At 45.4% G+C, this 14323-nt stretch overlaps 1 protein-coding gene across 1 annotated transcript in view; it reads left to right on the top strand.

Annotated features, from left to right (window-relative positions):
- PIGT (phosphatidylinositol glycan anchor biosynthesis class T) overlaps positions 1-11975 on the top strand; it is a 35613-nt gene extending 23638 nt beyond the window's left edge. The window contains exons 14-15 of the mRNA XM_018555349.1: positions 7414-7419; positions 11962-11975. The gene's annotated coding sequence lies outside the window, so the exon portion shown is untranslated. The remainder of the gene's footprint in view (positions 1-7413; positions 7420-11961) is intronic.
- The last annotated feature ends 2348 nt before the right edge of the window (positions 11976-14323 follow it).

Genomic DNA, 14323 nt, shown 5'->3' with positions numbered 1-14323 from the left:
AGCCAATAGCAGGCTGGCTATTGCACCCGCCCACTGCCTGCTGTCAATCAGCAGAGAGGACCTGATGGAGAAATTTCTCCTTCAGTTCCCTCCTTTGCTGATTGACAGCAGGCAGTGGGCGGGTGCAATAGCCAGCCTGCTATTGGCTATTGCACTTTAAAATATCCAATAGCAGACTGACTGTTGCTCCCAGCCACTACCTGTTGTATATACATTCAGCTGCCTCAGCAGCTGAATCCAGTGAAGTGGAAAGGTGACACTAGGGGTCTAAAAGACCCCTAATGTCGCCTTAAAGAGAATATGTCACCTCCAATGCACGCAGCCCTGGTGAGAAACTGCCCTAAAATCATTAGTCTGTATTGTTTTAGAAAAAATGTCCCTTTAAGAAAAAGTATCGGTAATTGGTATCGACAAGTACAAGAGGGACAGTACTTGTACTTGGTTTTGAAAAATTGGTATCGGCACATCCCTAGTACCATGGTTAAAAACCCAATGCCCTGGAGAAGATGGGTCAACTTTTTGTGACAACAGAGCAGTGTAGAGGGTACGGTAGGGAGTTTAAAAATCTTTTCAAGTATTTCTTGATTTTCTAGGGAGAAAAGGTCATTGTATGTACATTCAGCATTGATCCATCTATGGGCTGAATTGTGGTGTGAGTCATGTGAGGGATAGGCAGAGGTCTCACTGCTTTACGTTTCCAGCTAGACGATTATGAATCTTTGGTCATCCCAAGGCTTCAAGCTTGTACACCTCGGTGACTATTACATCTGTCTTTCTTTCATAGCTTTCCGTGACATATTAAATCCTCTGTTCACCTCTATGGATGGTTCCATACATGTACAGTCAGCAGCTCGACCAACCCCCCCGGGGGGCACACAGCCACCCATACATCAAGTATCCAGTATGCCATCCAGCCTGTTCTCATTGTTGCTGCCCCTGTGGTGGACGACTAGTGTACTGTGTAATAACAGTCCGACTAGCCTGACCCTACACCTTGAACCAAATTGCTAGCAATAATTTGATGGGTTTCCCTACAACGGGAGGAACAGTCTGCAGGAGCCAGAGCACTGCACCCCCAATCTACTGACCACGGTTCCAATACCTTACTGGCTCCTATGCACAAAAATAATAAATACACATTTTGTCTCATGAAAAAATGTGCAATTATTATTTTTCTGCAAAAGTTGGAATTTCCCTTTAAATAGCCTCCTGGCCTGTTTTAAAAATTAAACAACTTTGGCTGCAATATTCACGTTCAAAGCCAGAGCTGCCCCCCACAGAAGTTCTTCTTGGCCACAAGCTGTCTCCTGTCCTCTGGGTTGAATGACACCCGGAGTCCCTCTACTGGGAAGATTGAGGGCACAGTATACTGGTGCAGAGAGCAGTGCTGAAGTGATTATATCAGCTCCATTCTCTGCATCTGTAAGCACCACCCATCCTAAAGAAGTGGAAAAGACTGGCCTGAAGACTTCAGAAAACGTAAGTGAAAAAATATTTTTTTAAAACCCTGGGGGACCTTTGTTGGGGGGTTGAGGGGAATCGCCTTGGGGGGACGTGTGGAGCTATTGGGTGAATTTTGGCCAAGCATAACTGCCGCTGTCAGAATACAGTAGCCTAGTGGTGGGGAGGGGATGGTGGCTGTTAGCGTGGACGAGGGAACTGAGCGTTATTCTAGTTCTCTTTCAGCCTACGGAGCTGAACGAGCAAAAAACTATAAGTGTATGGCCAGTCTTAGGCTTTAACCCAAATTCAGGTCCACAAGAAAAAAAGAGGTCTACATGTAATCTGTGAATTCCACATTAAGCGACAAAGGGACACAAAGGGCGCAACGCCAATGAAGCACTAGCTAACTTGGCAGACCGTGGTAGAAAAATAACTGTATAAGCACTTACATGTAGATCCTGGGACCAGAGGATGGACGGCCTGTGTGGAGGATCGGGACGACCGTGGTGTGTGCTTGAATCTGGCTGGTATGCTGCCTGGAGACGTGCGTCCACAAAAGGGAGAGAAGGCTGTGAGTGAGGAGAGGGGAAGTGGAGCGGGGACTCAGTCCGTGACACCGCTATGTGAATGCGGGAACTGAGCGGTGTGAGGGAGACGTGTGGAACGATATCAATGAAATATATAGCTACGCGTTTCGAGGTATCACCTCTTTTTCAAGTTCAGATGGAACGATATCAATGAACTATATAGCGACGCGTTTCGAGGTATCGCCTCTTTTTCAAGCTCGGATGGAACGATATCAATGAAATATATCGTTCCATCCGAGCTTGAAAAAGAGGTTATACCTCGAAACGCGTTGCTCTCCTTCCCGTAACAACCTCTATCCCATCACAGATCTGACTGACTGTCAACATTGCTATACACCGGCTCCAGTCTGTTCCGAGAGAGACCGAGCACTGATATTTACAGCCGCGGCCGCAGCAGCACAGCCTGCACCGACACCGCCAAGTCTCCCTCACACCGCTCAGTTCCCGCATTCACATAGCGGTGTCACGGACTGAGTCCCCGATCCACTTCCCCTCTCCTCGCTCACAGCCTTCTCTCCCTTCTGTGGACGCACTTCTCCAGGCAGCACACCAGCCAGATTCGGGCACACACACACCACGGGTGTCCCGATCCTCCACACAGGCCGTCCATCCTCTGGTCCCAGGATCTACATGTAAGTGCTTATACAGTTATTTTTCTACCACGGTCTGCCAAGTTAGCTAGTGCTTCACTGACTTTGCGCCCTTTGTGTCCCTTTGTCGCTTTACATTCACAGGTTCTCCTCCTGTTCCCCAGGGCTGCATGCTTTTTAGTTAGCCTTCTGTTCTCAGTGCCCCCATCCGAGAGCGCTGTTTATGTTTTTTTGAATTCCACATTAAGCCTGCTTGAGTGCTGGTGGAATAACCTTAAAATGCTTAGTAAGATGAATATGTCCGAAACATGGAAAGAAGCATTCCTCAAATTCATAATTTCTGAAGATGATGACCGTGCAGGGAAACGGAACGGAAATGATAGTGGCCTCATTCTTTCACACGTGGGAACCATGACTGAACAGGAATCTACATGCCCAAACCACAAGTGCAGGACAAAGAGCAGGCTGACCCTGTGGGGCCTTGGTGGTAGCACTGACGTAACAAAAACCAACTACGCAGGGAAGAATCAAGGACTTTCTTATGGGAAAACTGATAAAAATACAAATGTGAAGGACCAGCACTGCGTAAAGCATTCATTCATATAATGGTATGTGGTTAATATGTGTTGTGATAGCGTTCACTTTTATTTCACATGACCCAATTCATGGTATATTAATGGAGGTTGGGAATAACTATACCAATTAAGGATGCACCAATACCATTGTTTCCAGACCGAGTACGAGTACCGATACCAATTACCAATATCTTTTTTTTGTGTGTGTCATGTGACAGTTTTTCTAAAACAATACAAATTAATGATTTTAGGACAGTGGTGGAGCACCAGGGCCCAATTGCAGCTCTGACCGCTGCTTTCCTGGTAGTTCTGCCACTGACTCCAAGCTGTAGAGGGACTACAAATCTCAGCAATACATTATTCAGCAATGCAGAATACCACCAGCTACAGAAGACTAAAATCTCAGCAATACATTATACAGCAATGCAGAATAACATGAAGCTACATGATCTGTGTTGCTCCCGGGGTAGCGGCCTGATGTCTCCAGGTTCTCAGAAGGGCAGTGCAGGATCTCAGGAGGGTTGTGTGGGGTTTCAGGAGTGCTGTACAGGGTCCAAGGTGGGCTGTGCTGGGTCTCAGGTGGGCTGTGCAGGGTCTGAGGGAGCTGTGCGGGATCTCAGGAGGGCCGAGCAGGGTCTCAGGTGGGCTGTGCAGGGTCTTAGGTGGGACGTGTGGGGTCTGGAGAGGGCTATACATGGTCCCAGGTGGACTGTTGCAAATTGCTCTCCAATATTTTCATAATCTACAAATTTTAGACTATATGTCTAAAATGTTTAGCATGCCCGACAGACAAAAGAGATTCAAGGATATTCCCGAAAAAAATAAATTTTGCTTTTACCAGAATACCAGTGTCCCTGCAACTTCCTATGCACTCAATTAAAATCTCAAACAACGTTATCAGCTTCAGAAAAAAGATATTTTGTGAACCGCAGAATAGCTGCTACCTATGTAATGGAGATGAGGAGAGAGGCAGGTGCATGTATTCCATATTACGACCACGCTGCTCTGCCATAAATACGAGTGTTGTCACTCTAGGACAGGAAGTGTGTTACTGGCAGGGTCAGCAGGTAAAAGTACAGATGGAAGAAGCCTGAAAGTAGAAAACTAATGAGGCCACTACATCTAAGGATTGATAAGTTGCACTATATTTAGTTTGTGTTTAGATAGAGGAGGGCTAAGTGTTAGGCCCCTTTAACAGGGGCACAGTCTGTACTGTCTCAGCAGGGGATTCTAGACAGATCAGCAGGGATGTCACATTTTTCTTCTATCTTGAAATGGAGGAAAACCAGACTCATGTAATCACTATGGGTGGCCAGATGTAAATGTACCTTCATCCTCCTATATATGCCCACATCTGTTCAAGTCAGTAAAAGTGGACCTGGACAAAAACTTTATGCGTTCGGTCTGATGGACCCAAAACAGACCCGGAAGAGGGTGAATATAGGCAGATGCTTGCTGCTTAGATCTGACTGCCCATAGGAATGTATTGCAGTCTGTTTTAGAACCGTGTAATCATCGGACACAAATGGAGTAACACAACCCCCGTGTGAGAGGGGTCCTAGGGGGTGCTTTTCTTTGGAGCATATTGTTTTTTGGGGGTATTTCCCTTGTGCTTACATCCAAAAACCTGAGAAGAAACTACCTGAACAGAGAACAAATGTATCAAAATGTATTCAGCATATTAAAGTTTTTCATTACCGCATCCTCCATCCCTGTGGAACTTTTATTTCAGCCAGGTCAGGGCTGTCTCCAGCAAAACAGAGAAAGGCTTGAGACAAATACACATACCACCCATGTCCACAGCTGGGAAGCTGCCTCTTGTTGAATTGCAGCTGTTCTGGAAGTGGAGACAGCTGGACACTGAAAGAATGCAGCTGTTGGCTGTACTCGGCTTCCAGTCAATGTCTTGAGCAATGCTCAGTCCCTTCCAACCATAACCCATGACCACAGAGAAAGCACTAAAAATGTAGCTGAACCTTTGCAGCTTGTACCCATGGATAACCACATTTTTTCTTAAAAGAGTTCCCTGGAATTCCTGACAACCTTACAGAAATACATTACAGATGCTGGGTTAACCCCTTGAGACATCTAGCTGCGCTGAGCAGCAACCTACGGGGCATCTACAGCAGTGATTTCTTTAAAATGGACCTAGCATCACTGGGGGCGTAGCTAAAGATCATTACCAGGAATAAAAAAAAATAAAAAGTAATGCAATATTTCCTTTTTAGGTCAATTATTGCACGTGATTATTTGTACTTCCTTTTTCAGACAGCAGGTGGTGGTATAGACTCCTGTTCATATGTTTACCAGTCTGTTCTTAGCTGCTCTTTTGAAAAAAGCCTGTTGTTTAAAGGACTCAATAGATGAAGCAGCATTGTACCCACAGAAGTCAAGATTGTGATAAGATCCCCTCCGTGCCTTTCTGAGCCATACAGAGTTTTAATAAAAAAGCAGGGCTGCAGTTACCATTAGTCACATTAGGCCTGTGACTATAGTTAGCAGAAATGCTACTGGCTGCTTTAAATTGCTTGCTTGTTTAGTCCTTTTGCACCCCAACCTACCTTGTGTTCTACTAATAGTAGTTATGACTGTTGTTTAAAGAGACACTGTCACTTTGTCCATAATTAACAAATTAATTTAACAAATTGACCAACGCCTTTATAGTTTTCCTTAAAAATATCCCAGTATGGTGGGTTGAAATTGGTTAAATACAGTGCATTCCATATGACGTAACAAGCAGGAATGAAGCATTTCCTATCTCTACATCTTGAGGTTGTAGGAGGCGTTTGGAAACACTGAGCCTTTTTTTGGCGTACCAAAATCAACACTATTTTCCATTTTTGTTTTTTTAAAGTGGAACACACAGTGTCATTAGCATTAAAAAAAAACAACAACCATTGAGTGGTTTGTGTGCAGTGAAGAAAGCTTTTGGCTGCCAGTGATTTTACAAGACCAGAATACATCCCTCCTCTGTGTCCAGAACATTCTCTTTCTTACATTGCAAGCATTTGCCTTCTACCTGGGGTTGCACACATCATGGCGTTGTCACGCTCCCAATGTATGCGACATTGCATTCTCTGCACATTTGCTCTCAAAGGATCATTCCCGTTCCTTATGGACACTTGAAAACGCACATCCTCAGACTCATGCATTGCTGGGAGTTGTAGTTTAGTAACAGCTGGCAGAGGAAAAGCTGCCAAGTGGTAACTCAACACCCCAGAACAAATGTCTATAAATCATTTTATGATTGTCTAAGTATAATCTGTTTTATTCCTACATATACAGCTTTTCTCCCATTTTCAGCCTTCTCTCTCTTTCTCTCTTTCTCCTGTCTCCCACTTGTTATTCTTCTACCTTTCCTCTTATGTTTCCTCTCTATTTCTTTATCCTCTTCTAGCCCCATTCTCTTTTCCTCCCTATCTCCACATATCTATCTGTTTATTTCCTTCTTTCTTCATCTCTATCTCCTTTTCTATCTCTCATCATCAGTCTCCCTCTTTCTTTCTCTCTATTTTTCTCCTCTCCCTTTCCTCTATTTCTTTTTCCATTCTTGTTGTCGCTCTCCTTCCTTTTTGTATCCTTCCCTTTCTCTCTCTCCATCTCCTTCTGTTTCTCACTGTCTCTCTCTCTCTCCCCTCTCTCCTCTTTCCCTCTCTCTCCTTCTTTCTCTCTCTGTCTTCTTCTCTCTCTCGCTCTCTCTCTCTGTCTCCTTCTTTCTCTTGCGCTTCATCTAAACACATAACCAACATCTCTCTCTCTCTATGTCTCCTCTTTGTTCCCTTTTCTTTCTCTCTCTCCTCTATCTCTCTGTCTCCTTCACTCTCTCTCACTCTGTCTCTGTCCCCTTTTCTCTCCCCTTTTCCTTCTCTCTCTGTCTCCTTCTCCTGCTCTCTGTCTCCTTCTCTTGCTCGCTCTCTCTCTCTCTCTTCCCCTTTCTCCTCTCTCTCTCACTTTTTCCTTCTCTCTCTCTCCGCTACCATCTCTCCCTCTCAATCTCTCAATCTCTTTCTCTCTCACTCTCTTTTAGATCTCTCTCCCTCTTTTTAACTCTCTTCATCTCTCTCCCTCTTTCTCTCAGTCTCTACATTTCTCCCAATCTCACTCTTTCTCTCTATATTCTCCTCTGTTTCATTTTCCATTCCCCTTTTATTTCTCTCCCATTCCCTGTCTCTCAGCCTTTTTTTTTCTTTAACCCTCTGCTTTTTTTCTTCCACAATTTCATCTCTCATTCCCTGCTTCTCTATCCCTCTCTCCTCGGCTTTCTCTTTCTATCTCACTCTCTCTACTCCTTCCAGCATCCATTTTTTTCTTTCTTTCTTTCTTTCTTTCTTTCTTTCTTTCTTTCTTTCTTTCTTTCTTTCTTTCTTTCTTTCTTTCTTTCTTTCTTTCTTTCTTCATGCCTTCCCTTTCGTTCTCTCTCTCCTGTTTCTTCTGTCTGACCTTTTCTCCCAATCTCCCTTCTTTCTCCTCTCCTGTTTTTCTCTCCCCCTCTTTCATACAGCTGTTTTCATTCATGTTGTTCGCCAGCGCAGCTCCCTCCCCTACCATTCACTGCTAATTTATTATTTTCCCCTAATCACTGTAATTAGTTTATTACATTGATATTAATGGAGCTTGTGGAGTGCGCGGGAGCTAATTGAAATGTTTGTGATTCCTGATGGCTGTTGATTCTTGAAGAGAAGGAAATAGTTTTTGTGTTTAGCAAGGAATGTTGCAGAATGGAGCAGACCATAAAGCCACCCAAATTATCTCATGTCTATGGGAGGCCCCCAACCCCGCCGGCCAGTCATTGTCTGGGCAACATTTGAATGGCAGATAAAATAAATGTTGAGCTGTGTATGATCCAACTGGATGATGGTGATGTCTGAGTGCAGTTGGAATGTGTTTGTATGCTCAACTACCCTTGAATGCCTATTGGCACCTTAAAGAGACCCTACCATGACTGGGCGTATGCAAGAATCTGAATGAAGTTTTATAACTGTGCAGAACCTGGTACCTATCACATACCTGGTAGAGGACCATTTAGCTGAGGAGGCCTCCCTTGCGGCTCTTGTTTCACACCCTTGGATGTGAGGACAGAGAGCAAGGAGACAGGGAGAAGCAGGGGTGCCAAGGTGTTCAGACACTGTGCCTGGTATTAGTCCAGCAACTAGTTCCATGGGAGGATGAGCAGGGCTGGTGTTCAGCTGAGAGGTCAGCGTGGTCTGCAGCAGGAACTGGAGTGAGGTCAGACAAGCCAGGGGTCAAAGCCAGACGGTCAACACAGTATCAAGGGAGAAGACAGAAGTGAGTCCAGGAAAAAAAGCAGAGGTCAAGTGCAGGCAGCAATCAGGCGTAGGTGAGGAAATCCAGGTCAAGACAACAGGTAGTCAACTGACAGGAACACAGGGGCACAGGCTGAAAGACCATTCAGCACTGATTCATTAGGCAAGCCAGTTTAAATAGGGACATCTTTCAGAGAGAGATGTGTCACTTCCTGTACGCCGCATTCGTACGGCCATTACTACATGTGCGCATGCGCACTAGCGCATGCTTTCCGGCAACCTGTAAGACTGGGACCAGCGCATGCGCAGTAGTGTGCGAACTCCCGGCTATGGCCTTACATCACCTGTAGTCTGACAGTAGCTGGCCTTTCAATTGCATGAGCTCACACACTGCACACTCAGAAGCTGGGAGGCAGCATTTAAGTTAAAGCAGCTGGCATGGCAGCAACTATCAGAGTTCAGGTGTCTTTGACCCTCCTGACTGAAGATGAAAAGTTAGACAAATCAAAGTGTAACTCCAGGAACCATAGACTATCTTTAGGCAATCATGTGTGAGCACCGCTCAGTTCTGGAGTCCTGCGAGCCCACCCTGCGATGTGACAGCTCGGGGAACGAAACAGGCTGGGCTTACAGGAAATGGGTACAATGACACAGTGTCGTTCTGCCCTGTACAAGACTGTCAGCATTGGGGACAGCACCAGAGGGTGAAGAGGATAGGTAAAAATTGGTAAAATTAGGTGAGGGAATGGGGGTGGAGAAGAGATGAGTGAAAGTACAATCGGCCCTGGAGTTCCACTTTAAATCTAGCGAACTAATAGGTCAGAAATAACTATTAGTAAGAAAGCTTGCACAATGCAATACATTACCACTGAATATTCATATTCTTGAATAAGCCTGTAGGTAGGTGCAGTATGACCAATGACCACTAGATGTCCCCATGGGGCCCTGGAGATAGATGCAGCTCTGGCCTGGGGAGACTCTGTGTCCCAGGAGAGTTGATTTATAGGGGGCGCCCGAGAGGGGAAGGCAGTTGAGTTGTGGAGAGCAGTACAGGAGAGCAGAAGTCTAAGACTGTTTGCAGAGTCTCCGGAGGGAGGCTGTTTCTTAAACATAGGCTGGTCCATGGGAAGGACAGGACCAGGCCTAGGACTTTATAGAGCCACAAAGATTCCCTAGTTTCCCCATAGGGGGAAACCACCGAGCTAGGACTGACAAGGATTCCGGAGCGTACTGAGAAGCTGTAAGACTGACGATATTTGCCAGTGGGCCTCTGGCCGAAGTAAGTCGTGGACTCCGGGCTGCACCTGGGCTGTACCTCTCTCTCTCTAAATTGTATCACTATACAACTAACAAGAACTGTGGCGTCATCCCATTCGGGGGTGGCTGAACGTATGCTTTGTTCTGTTAATACCTGCAAGTAAAACCAAGAAAAGACTATCTGTGTGGACTGGTTCTTCTCCCTCCAACCTCTGAGAAGGTGGGGTTCTACAGGAGTGTGATGTTGGACTGTATCGTGGCTGTAACCATCCTGAGGAGGGTAGGTGTGCAAAGGGGCTATGCCCGACACAGGGTGCCGTTCATGGTGGCCTTTCTTCCTAAGGGGGAGGAAGCGCCGAAGACCGCAGAGGCGGTTGAAGCCATGAGGCCCTGTGTGCGCAGTACTACACGTGTGGGAGTGTTTGCACGAGGCCAAAGCCGTGGCCCCTGACCGTGGGGTGCCTGGTTTCGAGTTGCATACACCGGGTTACTTGAGCCAACCCAAAGGGAACACACACGCAACACCCCAAGAGAGAACCCCGCCTACAAGCCCAAGTGCATCCTCTATCTTACAGTGACAGGCAGCTGTACAGGTGATTTGAACAATTGCACTATCCCACTTGTTTTCTGCAGGAGCATAAATGTTGTAGCAGGACTTCCTGGGCATCTGCTGGGTGCCAGACTGCTGCTTAGGTTGTCTTGTGGATGATCCGGCTCTGAGTATGAGTAAAGTCAGTGCCACTTTAATATGATTTCCATTGCAACAGGTTAACGTTAAGTGAGATTACTTCTGGGCTTTAGGTATAGGAAGAATCTGAAAAGGAAGTGTCACCTATAATATAGCGTGCAGTGTCTGAGGTTCTCCAGAATGAGATGGATAATCCATGTGGATCCACTACAGAAGCTGTTTGTACACCCTGTGCCTGAGAACACTAAGCAGGAGAGTAATCCTATAATAAAATCATTATGCGGCACTTGGGTCTCCGGCGAGAATACTGAAGGCAAGCCCATGACTGCGAATTATGCTTTTTTTAAAATAATAACTCTGCAGCAGTCTAATTGGCTTCGTAGTAATTTGGCAGAGATGAATAAACTGTATATACACATCCATTATATTCAAAATTCACACCTACAGATTTTCCGACATAGGAAACAAAGAGACCTAAAATATCAACTACGCGAGCCTTAAATACTCCGATATTGGTCTGAAACTGAACTCCTGGCAAACAGTTATATACACCGCTGAAATACATACACATGATCTGCCAAAGGATTTCTAATTCTGTCCGGCCACTTTTGTGGATCCAGCACCTCTGGAAGACAGCTCAGTCAAGAAGGTGACACCACTTTGTCTGTTAGAATACATTGGTGTCACCTCGCAGCCTGCTGTTTGTGTTGTACTTTGTGAATAGCAAAGCAAAGTGAGGAAGAGTGGAGGAACAACATTGGAACTGGTGTTCATACACAACGTTTCCATGCAGCGGGAAGCCGGAAGTGCGGCCTCTTACTGTACTTATCAAAATTGCTCAGCAGAACTTCGTAAGCTCCTAAAGTAGTAAAAGAATACAGCGTGAATGTGAGTATTAGTGCCTTTTCAAAATAACAAATGCAATAAATGAGAGCTTTAGTGTAGTATAAGTCTGTAGATAAAGTAGAATTGAAGCCCAAACCTTATTTTGTTATAATTTCAAAAATCAGTAATTTTTGATAGAATAAGGGAGGGTTATAACCCCTTTTGCCATCTGTGTCCCATTGGGAAGATATCCCTTCACTTCCTGTCCAATAGCCACAACAGGAAGTGAAAGGAAATCCCTCCAAAGTGAGGGAAATCTCTCGTGATCACCAGAACTTTTTCTTTCTTTTGCAGTGATAATGGTCATCCGGACAAATAGGGAGGTTATACCACTCTAATGGGGACATAAACAGGGATAAAAACCTGACAGGGTTCTAATCCCTCTCTTTCCTATCCAATAATAAAACAAAAGGTTGGGTTGCACTTTAAAGTACACTTTGATAGAGGTCTTTACAACTGAGGAGGAAAGAGGGGCAGAGGGATTGAAGGGAAGTGTTAATGCCTCTGTCAGAATTTTACCGATATCCATGATCCTGATGGGGGTACTAATGCTCTCTATTTGTTCTTGTGATCTGTAAGATGCTGAGACCAAGTGCTAGGTCAAAGTAACTCACATGCTCCAGAATTACATTATCAGTGGCCAGCCAGTGCAGGAGATAGAAGACTCTGGACTTGGAAAATGACCTGGAGAAGATGGTAGAGGGAGCACATAGCATGAAAGGGGGAGAAAGCACGAACGCCCGACCCTGGGGAGCATGGACACCTCATTGCTGGAGCAATTGAACATCGAAAGAACGTTCCAAAACCAAAATGTTATCAAAAATGCTAACTGTCTATACTCAGCTTTAAGCCTAACTCCAAGGGAGCATGAACATCTCACTGCTGTAGGAGAGCAGTTCTAGGCAATAAAGCCCAACTCAGGGCGCTGCATTTTTTATGTTTTTTTTTTATTCTTGAATTCACACATTAAAATCTCCATATTTTTACTACTTTAGGAACTCTCTAAGCTCCCCTGAGAGCTCCCGCTATATACATTCTGGAGCTCCACTTCCAACTGCCTGCTGCAATGGTTGACTCCAATTCTGGGGTTGTGCCACTGGCCCCATTAGGAGCTTACAGAGTTTCTAAAGTATTAACAATAGGAGGATCTTAATTTGTTAATTCACAATTTTACAAAAATGTTAAAAAGTAATTTCCAGTGTTGGGCTTTACTTCCTAGAATTCCCTCCTCCAGCAGTGAGTTGTCCATGCTCCTAAGCTGGGTATACATGGTTAGAATTTTGTTTCAAAAACATTTGCTTTTGAGACGTTTGTTCGATTTTTTGAATAGTTAACGGGGACAAATTGATGATCGATTTAGACCCTACTGACGGAAAAAAAATCAAAAGGAGCAGAATGGAAAATCTTTCTCAAGCAAACAAAATTCTAACAGTGAATGTGGTTTTTGTTCTGGAAATTTTATTAATTTACTTAATCAAATGTTAAAAACCAAATAAATTTTTAATGACTTGCTTGAGTCTCTAATGGCATTATCAAATGTTCTGATGAGATTTTTCGTCCGCATGTCCATATGAAATTCAAACCGTGTAAACCCACCTTAAAGGAGAACTATGAGGTAAGTGAAAATTACTCATCCTCATAGTTCGAGCCGACTTGTGACAATTAAGCTGTCACACGTCGGCTCAATAGATCGGGAAGTGAGCGAACACATACCGTCGCTTGCTCACTTCTCTTTCATCTCCCTGCAGAGAGAGGTGACTGTCAGTCACGGCTCCCTGCAGGGATTCCCCCCCACTCCGATCCCCCAGCACTGAGTGGAAGAACGGACGGGGGAGGGGGCGGGTACAGCTGGCTCTTCCTCTAGATAGGTAGAGCCCGCTGTCACTCACGCAGCTGGGTGGATCTCGACAGTAATGTTGGGATCCGTCCCGGCTGCGGCGGTGTCAGCATACTGCGAGCTGTAGCTCGCTATATACTGAGCTTTGGGTCACCGGAGGATGTTAGTATATGTCCTCCCGTGACCCTTAAGAGAACTATGGGGAAAAACACTTACCCCATAGTTCTCTTTTAAAGCTAAAGTAAAGGGAAGAGTAATAAAAAATTGGATTAAAAAAGGATTTTCGTCAGAAGAGACATGCAAAGTCTCTGCTGCCAACAAAAATTCTTGCTTTCTCTCCCAGCAATTTTAAATGTATGGCGCATACGCTGTGCAGTGTACGCACTCAGCCCATTGACACCCTTTCTAAGATGTCGTGAATGAGCCGGGTGGCAGGAAGGATGTATCTCATGTGCAGGGGTTACATCATTAGTGGCCACCTAATGGCCAAAGAGCACTATCGAGAACCCTAAAGCGTCAGCGACAGAGATGGCAGTGGCGGGGGACAGTGATGAGGACCGAAGATCGATTCAACAGCACTGGAGAAGGGCACGCTTTTAAGTTAAAGTAAAAAAAATGTTAAAGCGGTTTATTTCCGTTGGCCATACTTGGGCTTAAGCAGGGCTCAAAATTTCAAGTCCTGAGCTACTAGCCAGGCCTTAAGAGTTACTCGCCACCAGTCGCGCCACCTGACCCCTACCGTGCCCCGCCCTTAACTCCGCCAGGTCAGTGGTGTGACACAGAGAACAGAGATCAGTAACAATGCAGAGTGCAGAGGCCAGTGGTGTGATGCAGAGTACAGAGGCCAGCAGTGTAATGCAGAAAAAAGCAATGTGTCCTCCATGTCCCAGGTGTCCTGCTTCTCCCGTGCTGTCCTTCCAGCCAGTAGCAGCTCTGCAGTCTTCCTCCCAGCCTATGGCAGCTGAGGTGGGCGGAGGAAGCTGCAGGATCCGGTGTTCTATCGAAAGCTCCAACTCATTGAGATCTCTAACTACCTCTGGTGCTCAGAAACACTGGAGCTCTGTACAGTGAGCTTTCGATAGAACACCGGAGTGAGGACAGCTACAGTGCGGCACTGATTCTACTCCTTCAACATCAGCCGCTGCCGCTATAGAGTGGCCGAGGAGCAGCGGTGTATTTAGGCTTCGTTCTGCCCTG

The sequence above is a fragment of the Nanorana parkeri genome, unplaced genomic scaffold (assembly GCF_000935625.1).
Source record: "Nanorana parkeri isolate BGI_ZX_2015 unplaced genomic scaffold, ASM93562v1 scaffold193, whole genome shotgun sequence".
NCBI classification, from domain to species: domain Eukaryota; kingdom Metazoa; phylum Chordata; class Amphibia; order Anura; family Dicroglossidae; genus Nanorana; species Nanorana parkeri.
Note: the sequence above shows the minus strand (reverse complement) of the source record. Positions and strands in the feature narration are given on the sequence as shown.